The following is a 15,595-nucleotide window of genomic DNA, read 5'->3' as shown; positions in this document are numbered from 1 at the left end:
GCGGATAGGTGAGAAGGGAGATTGACAGGTAGGACAGGTCATGAGGTCAATGCTGAGCTGGAAGGTTGGAACTGTGGTAAGATGGGGGGAGGGGAAATGAGGAAACTGGTGAAGTCCACATTGATGTCCTGGGATTGAAGTGCTCCGAGGCGGAAGATGAGGCGTTCTTCCTCCAGGCGTCGGGTAGGGAGGGAGCGGCGGTGAAGGAGGCCCAGGACCTACATGTCCTCGGGAGAGTGGGAGGGGGGTTGAAATGTTGAACCACGGGGCTTTGGGGTTGATTGGTGCGGGTGTCCCGGAGATGTGACTTGACCCTCCAGTCTCCCTAATGTTGTAGAGATCGCATCGGTAGTCATGGATACAAAAAATGGCATTGGTGGATGTACAGGTGGAAATCTTCTTACCACCACGGCCCGTGTTCGATTCCCGGGCAGCGAAGCAATTTTCAGTAGAGCATACGACGGTGCCTCCGTGTCTCCCTGGTGGTCCAGTGGTTAGGATTCAGCGCTTTCACCGCTGCGGCCCGGGTTCATTTCCCGGCCAGGGAAGCCATTTTCAGCGTGACTATTGGCTAACCATTCTTCCGAAATGCGCTGTACAGTTGTTTATTAATCTTCATAGTTCCTGGGTGCTGCAGTGTGTCGTGGCTCACTGGAATAGTGTCCTGATGCAGATTTGATGTATGTGTATGGATGATTGCTTCTGCAGTTAAGTTCTTGGTTCGCGTGCGTTGTTTTCCTGTAGAGGCTGTTTTGAATTTACCATTGACTGTTCGCTCTACTGTGACATCTAGAAATGGCACTTTGTTGTTGTTCTCCTCTTTTGTGAATTTTATGCCAGTAAGGATACTGTTGATGGTGTTGTCGGTTTCCTCTAATTTGTTTCATTTTGTGCTGACAAAAGTGTCATCACTGTAGCGGACCCAAAGTTTGGGTTGGATCGTTGGAAGGGCTGTTTGTTCGAGTCTCTGCATTATTGCTTCTGCGAGGAATCCTGATACTGGTGGTTTCATGGATGTTCCGTTGATCTGTTTGTTAGTCTTGTTACTGAATATGAAGTGGGTGGTAAGGCACAGCTCCGCAGCTCCAGTGTTATCTTTGCTGATGAAGTTGGTGTTGTTTGGTGTTTGTGTCTTTGGTTCTTCCAGTAGTGTCTTCAGTTTTCTTTGGCGACGGTGATGTTAATGGATGTGAACAGGGCTGTATGTCAAAGGACAATATTATTCTATCCTCTTCTACCTTGGTGTCTTTGGTACTCAAGAATTCTTGGATGGAGTAACTGGAGTGGCGTGAATCTTCGACTTGGTGTTTTAGTCTTCAATGGAAGCCTTTGACTAGAATGTATATTGGTGTTCCAAGTAGTGAGACGATGGCCTGAGGGGGGCTCCTGGTTTGAAGAGGAGGAGAACAACAACAAAGTGCTATTCCTAGATGTCACAGTAGAGCGAACAGTCAATTGGGAACTTCAAACTGGCGTCTACAGAAAAACAACACACACATCCAAGTACTTAACCGCAGAAGCAATCATCCCAACACCCACAAACGAAGCTGCATCAGGACATTATTTCAACGAGCCACTACACACTGCAGCACAGAGAAACTACGAAGAGCACAAGAGGAATACGTATATAATGTATTTAAGGAGAACGGGTACCCAATAAACCCAGCCGCCGATTTCTCAGTGATGCTTCCAAGCTGACTCTCAAAAATTCGGTTTGTCCCTCCATTCTTTCCGATGTTATTTTGTGGGTTTTGAAAACTTTCCCAATCCTCTGACTGAGTGTTGTAGTTGGGAAGTTATGTTGTGGCTGTACAGGACATTGGAATATTGTGGAATACTTTTGGAATATTGTGTGCAATTCTGGTCTCCCTCCTATCTGAAGGATATTGTGAAATTTGAAAGGGTTCTGAAGCACCAATGGATCCACAGAAGATAGAGGCCCTTCTGCTGACCTGAGTGCGGGAAGGCCTTCAGTGATTCCTCTGCCCTGCTGACGGACCAGTTGGTCCACACCTGGAACGGCTGTTCTCCTGCCCTGAGTGCGAGATGGCTTTCAGCAGTTCTTCCCACTTGCTGAGACACCAGTGGGTCCACACCGAGGAGAGGCCGTTCTTCTGTCCCGAGTGCAGGAAGGGATTTGCTCTTTCCTCTGACCTGCTGGCCCACTGGTGGGTCCACATGGGGGAGAGGTCGTTCAGTTGCCTTAAGTGAAGGAATGCCTTCAGCAATTCCTCAGCCCTGCTAAGCCACCAATCAGTCAACACTGGGGAGAAGCTATTTTCCTGCCCCGAGTGCGGGAAGGGTTTTACCTGCTCCTTCGCCTTGCTGAAGCACCAGTGTGTCCACAGAGGGGACAGGCCCTTCAGCTGGCCCGAGTGTGGGAATTGGTTTATGTTTTCCTGCAACTTGCGGAAGCACCAGCGGGGGCACCAACGCTCCCAGCAATCAGATCCCACCGGTGTTCTGCCTTGGGTCACCCAATGGACTGAACCTCCTGCCAGTTCTGACAGTTGGTGCAGTGGGAGAGTAGGTGAGGTGTTTTTGTTTTCTGCTGGACTGCAATTGCCTCTCCCACCCCCCACAACCACACCCACATGGTGGGTCATGGGCGTCACGGTGACTCAGTGCTTTGCACTGTTGCCTCATGGCACCAGAAACCCAGGATCAATTCCACCTTGGGGGTCTGTGTTCAATTTGTGGAGGGTAGTAAAATTGATCTGACTGGGTTACTCTTCGGAGGATCAGTGCAGATGTGTTGGGCTGAAGGACCTGTTTCCACACTGTAGGAGTTCTACGATCCTATGAGCTTTGCTTTCAGAGGACACTGCTGCTCATTGGGCCCGGGACTGCATATTGGCAATGAAATGATCCAGAGAGACCTAAGACCGCAAGATCATCGGAGCAGAAGTTAGGCCATTCGGCCCATCGAGTCTAATCTGCCATTCGTTAGAGTCAAAAAAAATGCAGATGCGATTAGCTTCAGTGTGGAAACTGGCCATTTGTCCCAACAAGTCCACACCGACCCTCCAAAGAGTAATGCACCCAGACCCATTTCCCTCTGACTAATGTACCTAACTCTATGGGCAATTAAGCATGGCCAATCCACATGACCTGCACATCTTTGGTTCATGGTAGAAAAGAGGATCACCCAGAGAAAACCCATGCAGACACTAGGAGAATATGCAAACTCCTCACAGACAGCCACCCAAGGCTGGAATTAAACCTGGGTCCCCTGCGCTGTGAGGTTGCACAATGAGCCACCAGATTAATTTAGGAATTCAGGTCAGCATGGACAAATTGGACCGAAGGGTCTGTTTACATGCTGTACGTGTCTCTAACTACTGGTCCTGATGTAAGTTTAAAATAGAGTCCAAGTAACTTTGAATAGTTCAATCTTGTTGAGCTCACCTCCTCAAATGTTTCAAATGAATCCCTCCGAGCGATACTGTTTAAACATGCTGAGTTGGACAAAGTATCCCATCAAGTTCAACACAAACCCAGAGTTGAAGAAGTCAGAAGTCACACGATACCATGGGGACCAAAACTGTTCACAATATTCCAGGTGCAGCCTCATCAACGTCCTGTATAACTACACTATAACCTCCCAACATCTATACTCAATTCCCTAACTGATGAAGGTTAGTGTGCCTAAACCTTTCTTCACTGCCTTGTTATCAGCGATGTTATCAGAGATATAGGATCTACTTTACACTGATCCACAATCCAGCTTCTGGGAGCACAGAAGTAGAGTAGTGCTGCGTGCGTGTGCTGGGCACATAACCCAGAGGTCGATGGGTCAAAACCATGTGATGCTATTGCTCAATGTCTCCATAAGCTGCTTTCCTTGGCAAAGGTGCTCTATTCTGTATCTTGCCTTTGCATCTGCTTCCCAAAGCTTCTTGAGTGGAGGAGTGGCAGTGGAAGCTGGAGCCCAGGAGCTCAACAATCCCCTGGAGCTGGAGGAAGGTCCGAGCTCAAAGAAGTCGGGGGCCCAGCTGGAGGCTGAATTTGCTCAAGGTTTGTATCTATTAACTTATTTAAATGGTATCTACTGTATGGGGATATGGTTTACGTTTAAACCGGAGGATCATGTCAGAGTGTTTATATTTAGCAGTTGTAGTTCGTAAAATGCACTCCCTGAAGGAGCACCTTCTATGATGCTGCATTTCTTGCCTTCTGCCCTTCCCCCAGTTGTTATCTCCCATCTTGATTTTATATTTCTTTGGTCAAATTTAATTTCATATTAATCAGACTTTGTATTCACTGTGTGCTAGTAAATAATTTGTTCGAATATTGTAAGTCAAAATGAATGGTGTAATTTCATTTCTGATGTCAGAAGATGACATTGAATGTGCAGGTGTGAATACCAGTAAGTTGTGAAAATAAATCAATAACTTGTGATTTTATAGCAAAAAGAGCAGTTCACCGCAATCAATGGCATTGTCTCATTTGAAGGTGATGAGTTGAGCCTGACCAACAAACCGTTTCATGCAGTCAACCAATTTAATTAAAATTTTCTTCAACTTAATTGAAGATAATAACTCTGGCATGCTAAAATTTATACAATTTGTTTATAAGACTTATTTATATGTCCATTGTTCTGCCACATTGGGGAGACTGGATGCCAACTTGCAGAACATTTCAGGGAGCAGCTCTAGGACTCCAAAACTAAACGACCCCACCGCCCCACGGCTGAATACTTTAACTCCCCCTTCCAGTCCGTCAACGGCATGCAAGTCCTGGGCCGCATCCCCTCCAAGATATAGCTAAATGACGCTTGTAGGAAGAACACTTCATCTTCCGCCATGGGACCCATCAACTTCATGGGATCAATGTTGATTTCATCACCTTCCATATTTCCCCACACCCTCACTCCCACACCACGCGCCTTGTCCCAGATCCAACCATCCAACTCGGCATTGGCCTCTTGATCTGACCTACCTTTTTATCTTGCTTCCCACCTATTCGCTCCACCCTCCTGTCTTACCTCTCCTGATCTCTCCCCACCTCCATCGACCTATTCCATTAACAGCTACCTCCACTTCATCCCCATCTCCTTCCCAATTATCTCTCAGCCCCCTTGGACCAACCTTCATTCCTGATGAAGAACTGATGCTCTGAACCAAGACTGTGGTGAAGGAACATCCTTAATAAGAAAGAGCTCCCAATTCAGATGTATTCCCCGTTTGTTTCCCCGTTCGTCTAGAAATAAGAAATGTCCTTTTCTTCCACTAGAAAGTGGTCTTACACTTTGCGGTGTCTGAAGTGTTATACCGCTCCACTCCTTTGCCCACTTTTTAAGAATCCTTTCAACCTGATTTTCGGACAATGGTGGCGGTGACCAAAAGCAATCATTTCACTCCTCTTCAATGCCCCATTTCTCCTTCTATGCACCACTTTGACATGTTGTCTGAGTATGCCTGGTTTTCAAAATGTAATTTGGCCATTGAAGTGAACAGGGTCAATCATTATCGATCACGAGCTTTGTTTGCACTAACTGTAATTATCCACCAATTTGCTGTTTTTTGTTCCACCAAAGCTGGAAACAATGATCTGTATTTATGTTGCACTCAGGTGTGAAAAATCAACCCAAGAATCGTCATATTATTACAGTTGACTGAACCTATAACAGGAGGCATTCTGTGGCAGTTTGAGACTAAAAACGTGGCTGGAAAGAATGTAGATTGATGAGGAAAGTCAAAAAGCAGAATCTCTGGCCACAATCTATCAGTCTGGCTTGATTAAGTGGTGGCTCTTCAAAAGCACCTTCCAACCACCACCTCAACCACCAAGAGCAGGTAAGTGTGAACACAGCATTCCAACTGTGAAATATATCGCATTGCTTCTTTGTTATTGATCAAAATCCTGGAATTCGCTCCTGAACATTATTGCAGACCAAATCATAATTATGAAGCAATTTAAGAGGCAGTTAAGCACCACGTTTTCAAGGACAGTTTGGGATGGGTTGTTGGCAGAGCCAATGATATTCACATCTCATGAAATAATAAGCAAAGAGGCATGGACAGAGGATTGGTTAACCAATGATACAATTGGGATAAGGGGCATGTTCGGGATAGCAAATTGTAACTAGTAGTGTGCCTCAGGGATCAGTGCTGGGGCCAAAATTATTTACAAAATGGATATGAATTCCTTGGATAAGTAAAGTGAATGCACTATTGCCAAGATTGCAGAAAAGATGGTTGATGGGAAGGCAGGTGGTGAGAATGACATGAAATATCTGCAGAGGGATATAGACAGATTAAGCAAATGAGCAAACCCTTGGCAGATGGAATAGAATGTGGGGGAATGAGGTTGTGCACTTTGGCAGGAGGAAAAGTGTTGAATGTTAAATGGAGAAAGCTGTTGAATAGAGGGATTTGGAAGCCCATATCCATGCATCACTTCAGCCAAGTTCAGTGAATAATAGGGAAGGCAAATGGGAGGTTGGCCTTTAAATAGAGTATAAACGTAGGGAGGTTATAGTGAACCTATGTCAGGCACCAGTCAAGCCACAACTGAGCACTGGGAGGGTCATGTACCTGAGGAAAGATATACTGGCTTTTGAGGCAGTCCAGAGAAGGTTGACCAGAATGAAAAGAATATCATATGAAGAGAAGTGAATAGGTTGGGCCTGTACTTATTCGAAGTTAGAAGATTTAGAGGTAACCTTATTTTCACATAAAAGATTCTGAGGATACTTGACGGGGTTAATGTGGAAAAGTTTACCTTTGTGGGTTAGTCTCGCACCAGAGGGAATAACCTGCAAATGAGCGATTGCATGTTGAAGACAGATAGGAATTGTTACTGAGTGCAGTAAATCTGTGGAACATGTTACTACAGAGTGTTGTTGAGCTTGGGTCATTAAGTACATTCAAGGCTGTCAGATTTTTTTTAACCAGTGAGGGAATTGAGGATTATGGGGAAATGGCAGGGAATTGGAGTTGATGCTTACCAGAGCAAACGTGATGTGAATAAATGGCAGAATTGATTCAATGGGTGAATTGAATAGTAAGTAATAAAGGGGAAAAGGGTACAACTGGCAACTACAGGCCAGTCAGTGTTGGAAAATTAGAGATTGTACGGGGTTGATGGTATTTTGGCATTGTTACTGGATTTAACATCTGGAGTTTCAAATTGATGCTGCTATGTCCCCGATGCACTTTGAAATAAATTAATATATCTGGAATATAAAGCTTATCGCTGCTTTGGTGATTTTAGCAATTGATATAAGGACCTATCTTGTTAAGGAAGGAAATCTTTAGTCCTTACCCAGTGAGGCGATTGTGTCACTCTTGATCCACAGTAATGTGGTTAACTCGTAACTGCCCTCTGAAATGGAACTTGGTTTTTCTGGGAGATAAAGTGCCACATCCCATGAATGAATAAAGGAAAATATTCAGCAGAAAATTGTCACTGAAGTGAAGATTGTGATCTAATGATAATGGTTAAGTAACCCAGAGATCTAGGTCTTCTGAGAGCAAAACTTCAAATTCCATCATGATCCCAGTAAGGATAAAACATCTTTGAAAGCTGTTCTGAAAGTCCAGTCTTCACAATGACACCTTCTGACACTCACTGCTTTCCTTCAGTCCAGATTGTCTGTGCTGACCAGATATCCTAAATTAACACAGTCCTATTTGCCAGCACTTCGCCAATATCCCTCTCAATTCTGCCTACTACCAGACGTCTTTTAAAAATGCTGTAATTACACCAGCCTCCACCATTATCTGGCAGCTCATTCCATACACTCATCACCCTCTGCGTGAGAAAGTTGCCCATAAGGTTCCTTTTAAATCTTTCCCCTCTCACCTCAAACCTATACCCTCTAGTTTTGGACTCCCCTACTCTGGGGAAAAGATTTTGGCTATTCACCCTATCCATGCTCCTTATGAACTTCTAGAAAGTCACTCCTCAGCCTCCAATGTTCCAGGGAAAACAGCCCCAGCCTATTCAGCCTCTCCATAATCGCTCAAACCCTCCAACTCTGGCAATCGCCTTGTAAATCTTTTCCAAACCCTTTCAGAGGTTCATAACACTTCTCCTGTAGCAGCGAAACCAGAACTGAGCGCAATATTCCAAAAGTGGCCGAATCAATGTCGTTTACAGCCGCAACATGACCTCCCAATTTCTGTACTGAAATGCACTGACCTATAAAGGCAAGCATACCAAACACCTTCTTCGCTATCCTGTCTACCTGCAACTCCACTTTGAGGAAACTATGAACTTGCACTCCAAGGTATCTTTATTGAACAATTCCCGTAAACTGTAGATCCTGCCTTGATTTGCCTTTCCAAAACCCAAATTTCAAAATGGGGTTGAGAAATGTATCAGCCGTAATTGAATAGTGGAACAGACCTGATGGGCTGAATTGCCTACTTTCTGCACCAATGTCGTATGTTCTCTTGCTGTCCTACACACAGAGTGTGAGAGTTGGGAGTGGAATAGGTCATTTGGTCTTTCCAGCTGGCACCAGCACTGAGCAGTTCATAGCTGGATATGAATATGCCCGAATCTATGTAGATAAGCTGGAACTTTTTATCACTGGGGCATCAGAGGTTGAGAAGTGACCTTGGAGAGGATTATAAAATCATGAGGGGTATAGATGAGGTGAACGGCACGTATACTTTCCCTAGGGTGGGCGTTTCAAGAATAGGGAGCAAAGTTTGAAGATGAGAGGGGAAATATTTTTTAAAAACATGACGGGCATCATTTTATTTTAAGACAAACAGTGGTTCGTGTGTGGAATCATGCCCAGAGGAACTGATGGATGTAGTTACAATTACAATGTTTAAAAGACATTTGGATAAGCACATGAATAGGAAAAGTTCGGAAGGATATGGGCCAATCACTGGCAGGTGAGACTAGTTTAGTTTCAGAACACAGTCAGCATGGACGAGATGCACTGAATGGTCTGTTTCTGTGCTGTATGACTCTGTAACTGTTCTATACTGGTCTTACAACCGTTTTCTTGCCTTCCCCCATAACCATCCACTTATTTGTTCTTCAAAGTCAAATGATCTTAGCCTTGAGTACATTCAACGACCGAACGAACTGCAAGAAGACATCCCCACTTCTGCACTCAATTCCTCTGGCTATTATACCACTTGCTTTGCTCATGCTTGCTGAGCCCGTTTGACAACTGGCATTGACTTGTTTCGAAGGACGCTGAGGCCCCTTTATCCATCCACACATCATTCCTGATGAAGAGCTCGTGCCCAAAACGTCGACTCTACTTCTCCTCAGTTGCTGCCTGACCTATTGTGCTTTTTAGCGCCATTCGTTTCAACTCTGATCTCTAACATCTACAGTCCCCATTGCACCACATCTCAACATATCACATTTAAATAATGCACCTCATATCTGTTTTTTTTTTTACATATCAAAGGCTGTAACTTCACATTGCGGCACTGCATTTGCCATGTGTTTGCAAATTGAGAAACAGACCTGGATCAACTTTTCCACAGTCCGCCCCCTCCCTCGATTCACTCATTCCTTTCAGTTGCTTCAAGTCAACGATCGAACCCCAGATTGAAAAAAAACAATGGAAAAAGTGGTGAGAAAATGACAATTGTACTCACAAATGTTAGACAGAGGAAGGAAGTTACAGTCTGTGGTGAGGATTAATATTATTAAGAGAGAAACGAACAGCAGCAGCTTCAGAGTTCACGGTCCAACTTCCACATTTCGACAATGACTAATTGGCTGGGCGACCAAACTCCTTCCGGTCCTCCAAGATTCTCCATTGGTCCATGGAAAGGAGCTTATGTGCCATTTATGCAGTCAACCAGGAGTATGCGCAATGCTTTGCTGACACCAGCGGACATGCGCAGTGCTTGCTGACACTGCGGAGCATGCTCAGTATGCTCTGTCGCGATGCTGCTGTTAATGACAAATTTTAAAGTTAAAAATCACACAATACCTGGTTCTAGTCCAACAAACTTTTTTGAAAGCGCTAGCTGTCGGAGTGCTGCTCCTGTGTCAGGCAGTTGTGGAGTATAAGATCACAAGACAGAATTTATGACCTTGAGGAGAAAGCTAGAGCTTCCGAACAAGTCTTTTGGAGTACAACCTGGTATTGTGTGATTATTAACTTTATACACTCCAGCCCAACACTGACACCTCTAAATCATGACAAATGTTTAAGTGTCCAAATGCGAAAACGAGAGAAATTTGCCGAAGCCATTTTTTTTGCTGAAATGTCTTTTTTCTGTGCCTGTGCATTTTATTCTTTTTGGATTTTGTCTGGCTGCTCAACGTTTCTGTCTTTACCCCAGGGTAGAGGTATTCCAAAGCTGGAGGTAATAGGTTTAGGGTGTGAGGAGTGGGAAGATTTGAAAAGATTTAAAATGCTAGGAATAGAATATTCGCCGCTTCCAGGGCGAAAGTAATGACTGCAGATGCTGGAGATTAGAGCGCGGTGCTGGTAAAGCACAGCAGGTCAGGAAGCATCCGAGGAGCAGGAGAATCGACGTTTCCGACATAAGCCCTTCACCTTGTCCTCTCCAATGTGGGTTGTGTAACCGCTTAATCATTTCTAGTGGCTGAGCAGAGGCTTATAGGCAAGTTTGGAACACATGAGGATGGCCTCAGCCGAGACCTTGATTTCATGTCACACGACAGGAGACCCAGCTACACGATACACACACACTCTCTCTCACACACACACTCTTACACATTGGCACGCTCGCGCAGACCCTCCCTAACAGACACGCTCTCTCTTAGACATACACAAATACACCCCACACACTCACGGCCACGCATACACCCTCTTACATGTTATATTCCATCACACACACACTTTACCCAGCACACACACGCGCGCACACACGCTCTCTCTTATGCATGCACTTACACACAGCAGTCTTTGGGGTGAATTTGCATTTGCAGGATTATATATTTGGAAATAGAACCCGTCTGACTCAAGATTGGGTTACAGACATACTATAACCGCACAGCTTTCATGTGTTGTCTGACCTGAGGTGTCACCTATTTTTATAAAACATTATGTTACCTGGAGAATGTGACTTAAAAGAAGTTCTGGAATTTACATATTAACGAACCGAAATCTGTAACCGATTTTAAAAGGTGAAAGACTTAACAGCAATCTGTTCTGCATGCGACTCTACTTTTAAGGAGCTATCAACCTGCACTCCAAGGTCTCTTTGTTCAGCAACATTCCCGAGGACCTTACCAATAAGTGGAAAAGACCTGTATTGATTTGCTTTTCCAAAATGCAGCACCCCATATTTATCTACATTAACCTCAATCTGCCACTCAGCTCATTGGCCCATCTGATCAAAATCCCGTTGTAATCTGAGGTAATCTTCTTTGCATCCACTACACCTCCAATTTTGGTGTCATTTACAAACTTGGTAACTATACCTCCAATGTTTAGATCCAAATCATTTGTATAAATGACAAAAAGTAGTGGACCCAGCACCGATCCATATTACGCACCACTGGTCACGGTCTCCAGTCTGATAAGCAACCCTCCATCACCACCCTCTTCGAGCTGGCCTTCGAGCCAGTTCTGTATCCAAATGGCTAGTTCTCCCTATATTCCATGAGATAAAACCTTGCTCACCTGTCTCCCATGAGGAACCTTGTTGACTGCCTTCCTGAAGTTAATATAGATCACGTCCACCGCTCTGCCTTCATCAATCCACTTTCTTCCTGAGAGTCATAGAGATGTAGAGCATGTAAACAGACCCTTCTGTCCAACCCGTCCATGCTGTACTGATGTCCCAATCCAATCTAATCCCACCTGCCAGCACCCAGCCCATATTCCTCCAAATCCTTCCTATTCATATACCCATCCAAATGCTTCTTAAATGTTGCAATTGTACCAGCCTCCACCACTTCTTCTAGCAGCTCATTCCATACACGTATCATCCTCTGCGTGAAAAAGATGCTCCTTAGAGCCCTTTTATATCTTGCCTCTCTCACTCTAAACCTATGCCCTCTAGTTCTGGACTCCACCATCCCAGAGAAAAGCCTTTGTCTATTTGTCCGATCCATGCCCCTCATAATTATGTAAACCTCTATAAGGTCACCCCTCAGCCTCCGACGCTCCAGGGAAAACAGCCCCAGCCTGTTCAGCATCTCCCTGTAGCTCAGATCCTCCAACCCTGGCACATCCTTGTAAATCTTTTCTGAACTCTTTCAAGTTTCACATCTTTCCGATAGGAAGGAGACCAGAATTGCACGCAATATTCCAACAGTGGCCTAACCAATGTCCTGTACAGCCGCAACATGACCGCCCAACTCCTGTACTCAATACTCTGACCAATAAACGAAAGCATACCAAACGCCTTCTTCACTATCCTATCTACCTGTGACTCCACTTTCAAGGAGCTATGAACCTGCACTCCAAGCTCTCTTTGTTCAGCAACACTCCTTAGGACCTTACCATTAAGTGTATAAGTTCTGCAAAGATTTGCTTTCCCAACATGCAGCACCTCGCATTTATCTGAATCAAACTCCTTCTTCAGAAAACTGAATCAAGTTTGTCAGACATGATTTCCCACGGACAAAACCATGCTGACAATCGCTAATCAATTCTTGCTTTTCCAAATGCATGTAATCCTATCTGCCAGGATTCTCTCCAACAACTTGTCTCCCACAGATGTTAGGCTTTCTGGTCTTGCGTCCCTGGCTTTTCATTACCACTTTCTTAAATAGTGGCACCACATTAGCCACCTTCCAGTCCTCTGGCACCTCACCTGTTACTATCGATGATACAAATATCTCAGTAAGAGGCCGAGCAATGATTTCCCTGGCTTCCCACAGAGTGCTAGGGTACACCTGATCAGGTCCTGTGGATTTATCAATTTTTATGCATTTCAAGATCTCCTCCTCTGTAATGTGAACATTTTCCAACATGTCACAATCTATTTCCCCACAGTCTATATCTTCCATGCCCTTCTCCACGGGAAACACTGATGCAAAATAATCATTCAGCATCTCCTCCATCTACTGCAGTTCCACACATAAGCCGCCTTGCTGATCTTTAAGGGACAATATTCTCTCCTTATTACCTTTTTGTCCTTAATGTATTTTTAAAAACACTGGATTCTCCTTAACTATATTTGCTAAAGCTATCTCATGTCCCTTTTTTGCCCTCATGATTTCTCTCTTAAGTATGCTCGTACTGCCTATATACTCTAAGGATTCACTCAATCTCTCTGTCTATACCTGACGTAAGCTTCCTTGTTTTTCTTAACCAAAATCTCATTTTCTCTAGTCATCCAGCATTCCCTACACCTACTCGCCTTTCCTTTCAACCTAATTGGAATAAACTGTGTCTGGACTCTTGTTATCTCATGTCTGAAGGCTTCCCATTTTCCAGCAGTCCCTTAACCTGCGAACATCTGCCGCCAATCAGCTTTTGAAAGATTTTGCTTAATACCTGAATCTTCCTCCAATTTAGAACTTCAACTTTTAGGTCTGATATATTATTTTCAATCACTATTTTAATGTTAATAGAATTGGGGTTGTTGGCCCTTAGGTTTTGCACCCTCTCCAGTATGTACGTCCTCATTGTGAATTAGAAAATTTCCTTGTACACACTTAACAAATTCCTCTATTTGGCAGATAGGTAAATGGGCAGGCGTTATGCCTTGGGTCCACTCTTCCTTCATTCCCATCAACCCAACCCCCAATCCCACCCCAATAGTCCAATGGCATTTACCCCTGCAACTGGCGAATGTGTGACACCAGTCCATTTACCTATTCCCTCCTCGCTATACAAGGGGCCAAACTTACCTTCCAGGTGAAGCGGCACTTTACCTGCACTACCCACAACCCAGTCTACTGCATTTGCTGCTCACAATATGGGCTCATCGACACTGGGGAAAACGGAAGCATAAACTGGGTGACTACTTCGCAGAACATCTACGTTCTGCCCGCAAAAAAGACCCTGACCTTCCAATTCCACACCCCACCCTGTCCCTGGCCAACATCTCTGTCTCAGGTTTGCTGTATTGTCCCAGCGATGCTCAGCACTAGTAGAACGAAGAGCACCGAATATGACACTTGGGGACCATACATCCCTCCGGTCCCAATATCGAATTCAATAATTCTAGGGCCTGAACTCCATAGTATCCTCGTCCCTACCACACACACCAAGCCTTGTTATTACATAGTCTGTCATTCCACACGACTTAGCCACGAACAGTCTCCATTAACAGTTATTCACCCTCCCACGCAGATCGTTATCAACTCCTTTTTCTGTCCAACAGTTCTTCCCTCGCTTTGGGCTCTGTCCTGATCTCCGCCTTCCTCCCACAAGATCTCCTGCATATAAACCGACATTTTCCCAATCACCATCAGTTCTGTGGAAGGGTCATCGGCAACTCCTGTTTTTTGTTTCTAATATACAGCGTCCACAGTTCTTTCAGATTTTTATTGAGAGAGACTTGGAAATCTTTTCGAGAGACAGAAAGAGAGGGGTGAGAGACAGACCAGATATGAACTGTTGATCGCCATTCTTACTCATAACGGAAAATCATTGTACTGCTATCACTTCCCTTCAGCATGAAGGGAGGTCACGGCGCATCCGTGAGCTGGTTGCGCAGCGGTAGCACGTCTGACACCAGATCAGAAGGTTGCTTGTTCAAATAGCATCAGGCTCACTTAAATCAACTTCTTACATTCCAAATCAAGAAAGGAACACTTTCACTCCGTGCATCTCTTCAGCCAAATCTTCTTTGCGGAAACTTTCGATCACCCGTGAAGCTTTGCTGTCAGTTTGATTTGTGAACACTGTGTCAGGGAGGTGGTGTGCCCATTATTTGGGTAAATGCTCAGCTCCCCACAATGTGAGAAGTAAAACACAAACTGTTCATCACGGGATTTAAACACACAGCCACTTCGTTCAGTTGGTGACAGCGCGGTGTGAATAACATTATACCGATATTTTTACAACATAATCTAGAAATTGCCAACTTTGTGTTTCCATCTATCAGGAGGTCCCAGCTCCTTCTGTCATAGCAGAGTGACAGCGAGTTCAGATAGAAATGTTTCCCACGAACAGCAAAACCTTTATTCTCACTGGACACAGTTAAAATTATCTTTATTCAACAGAAGGAGCGGAAACTACAGTCTGACGGCCCCTCTCCACATTAACGGTGAGCCTGAATTTTATAAACGGTGTCAGCAAAATCCAGTGGCGGACACTGATTTGGTTCAATCTGTTTTTTTCCCAAGCGTAATTCACCGAAAGGATGCTGCTGTGTGAAACAGCGTGGGGAATTAATGCAGGGCCTCCTGCGCATGGGACACACCGCAACTGATGTGTTTCACCTTCACCAGTTTATTCCTACTCTCGGAGAAGAGAGGTTTGATGATTCGGATCATAGCAGGCCGACAGAAAACAGGAGAAGAGCACTCAGACCTTCACAAGCTTGTCTCCACAGCTGGGTCATCGTGGCCCGTGTATCAGTATGGGATAGTAATCTGCATCTACTGACAGGAAGCACAGCAAATTGGAGTGTTGGTGGAACTATCACACAGGAGAAAACGGCTTCGACCTATCAACTGGATAGGTCCCAATGCGCAACTCCGCTCACCTCAACTGAATAACTGTAAACAAATT

At 44.7% G+C, this 15,595-nt stretch overlaps 1 non-coding gene across 1 annotated transcript; it reads left to right on the top strand.

The window, feature by feature from the left end:
• The first annotated feature begins 476 nt into the window (after positions 1-476).
• trnae-uuc (transfer RNA glutamic acid (anticodon UUC)) lies at positions 477-548 on the top strand. The gene has a single exon. It is a non-coding gene; the product is annotated as a tRNA-Glu (tRNA).
• Positions 549-15,595: the final 15,047 nt, after the last annotated feature.

Source organism: Chiloscyllium plagiosum, unplaced genomic scaffold (assembly GCF_037043375.1).
Source record: "Chiloscyllium plagiosum isolate Xiang-an unplaced genomic scaffold, Cpla_swu_hap1 HiC_scaffold_27, whole genome shotgun sequence".
NCBI classification, from domain to species: domain Eukaryota; kingdom Metazoa; phylum Chordata; class Chondrichthyes; order Orectolobiformes; family Hemiscylliidae; genus Chiloscyllium; species Chiloscyllium plagiosum.
Note: the sequence above shows the minus strand (reverse complement) of the source record. Positions and strands in the feature narration are given on the sequence as shown.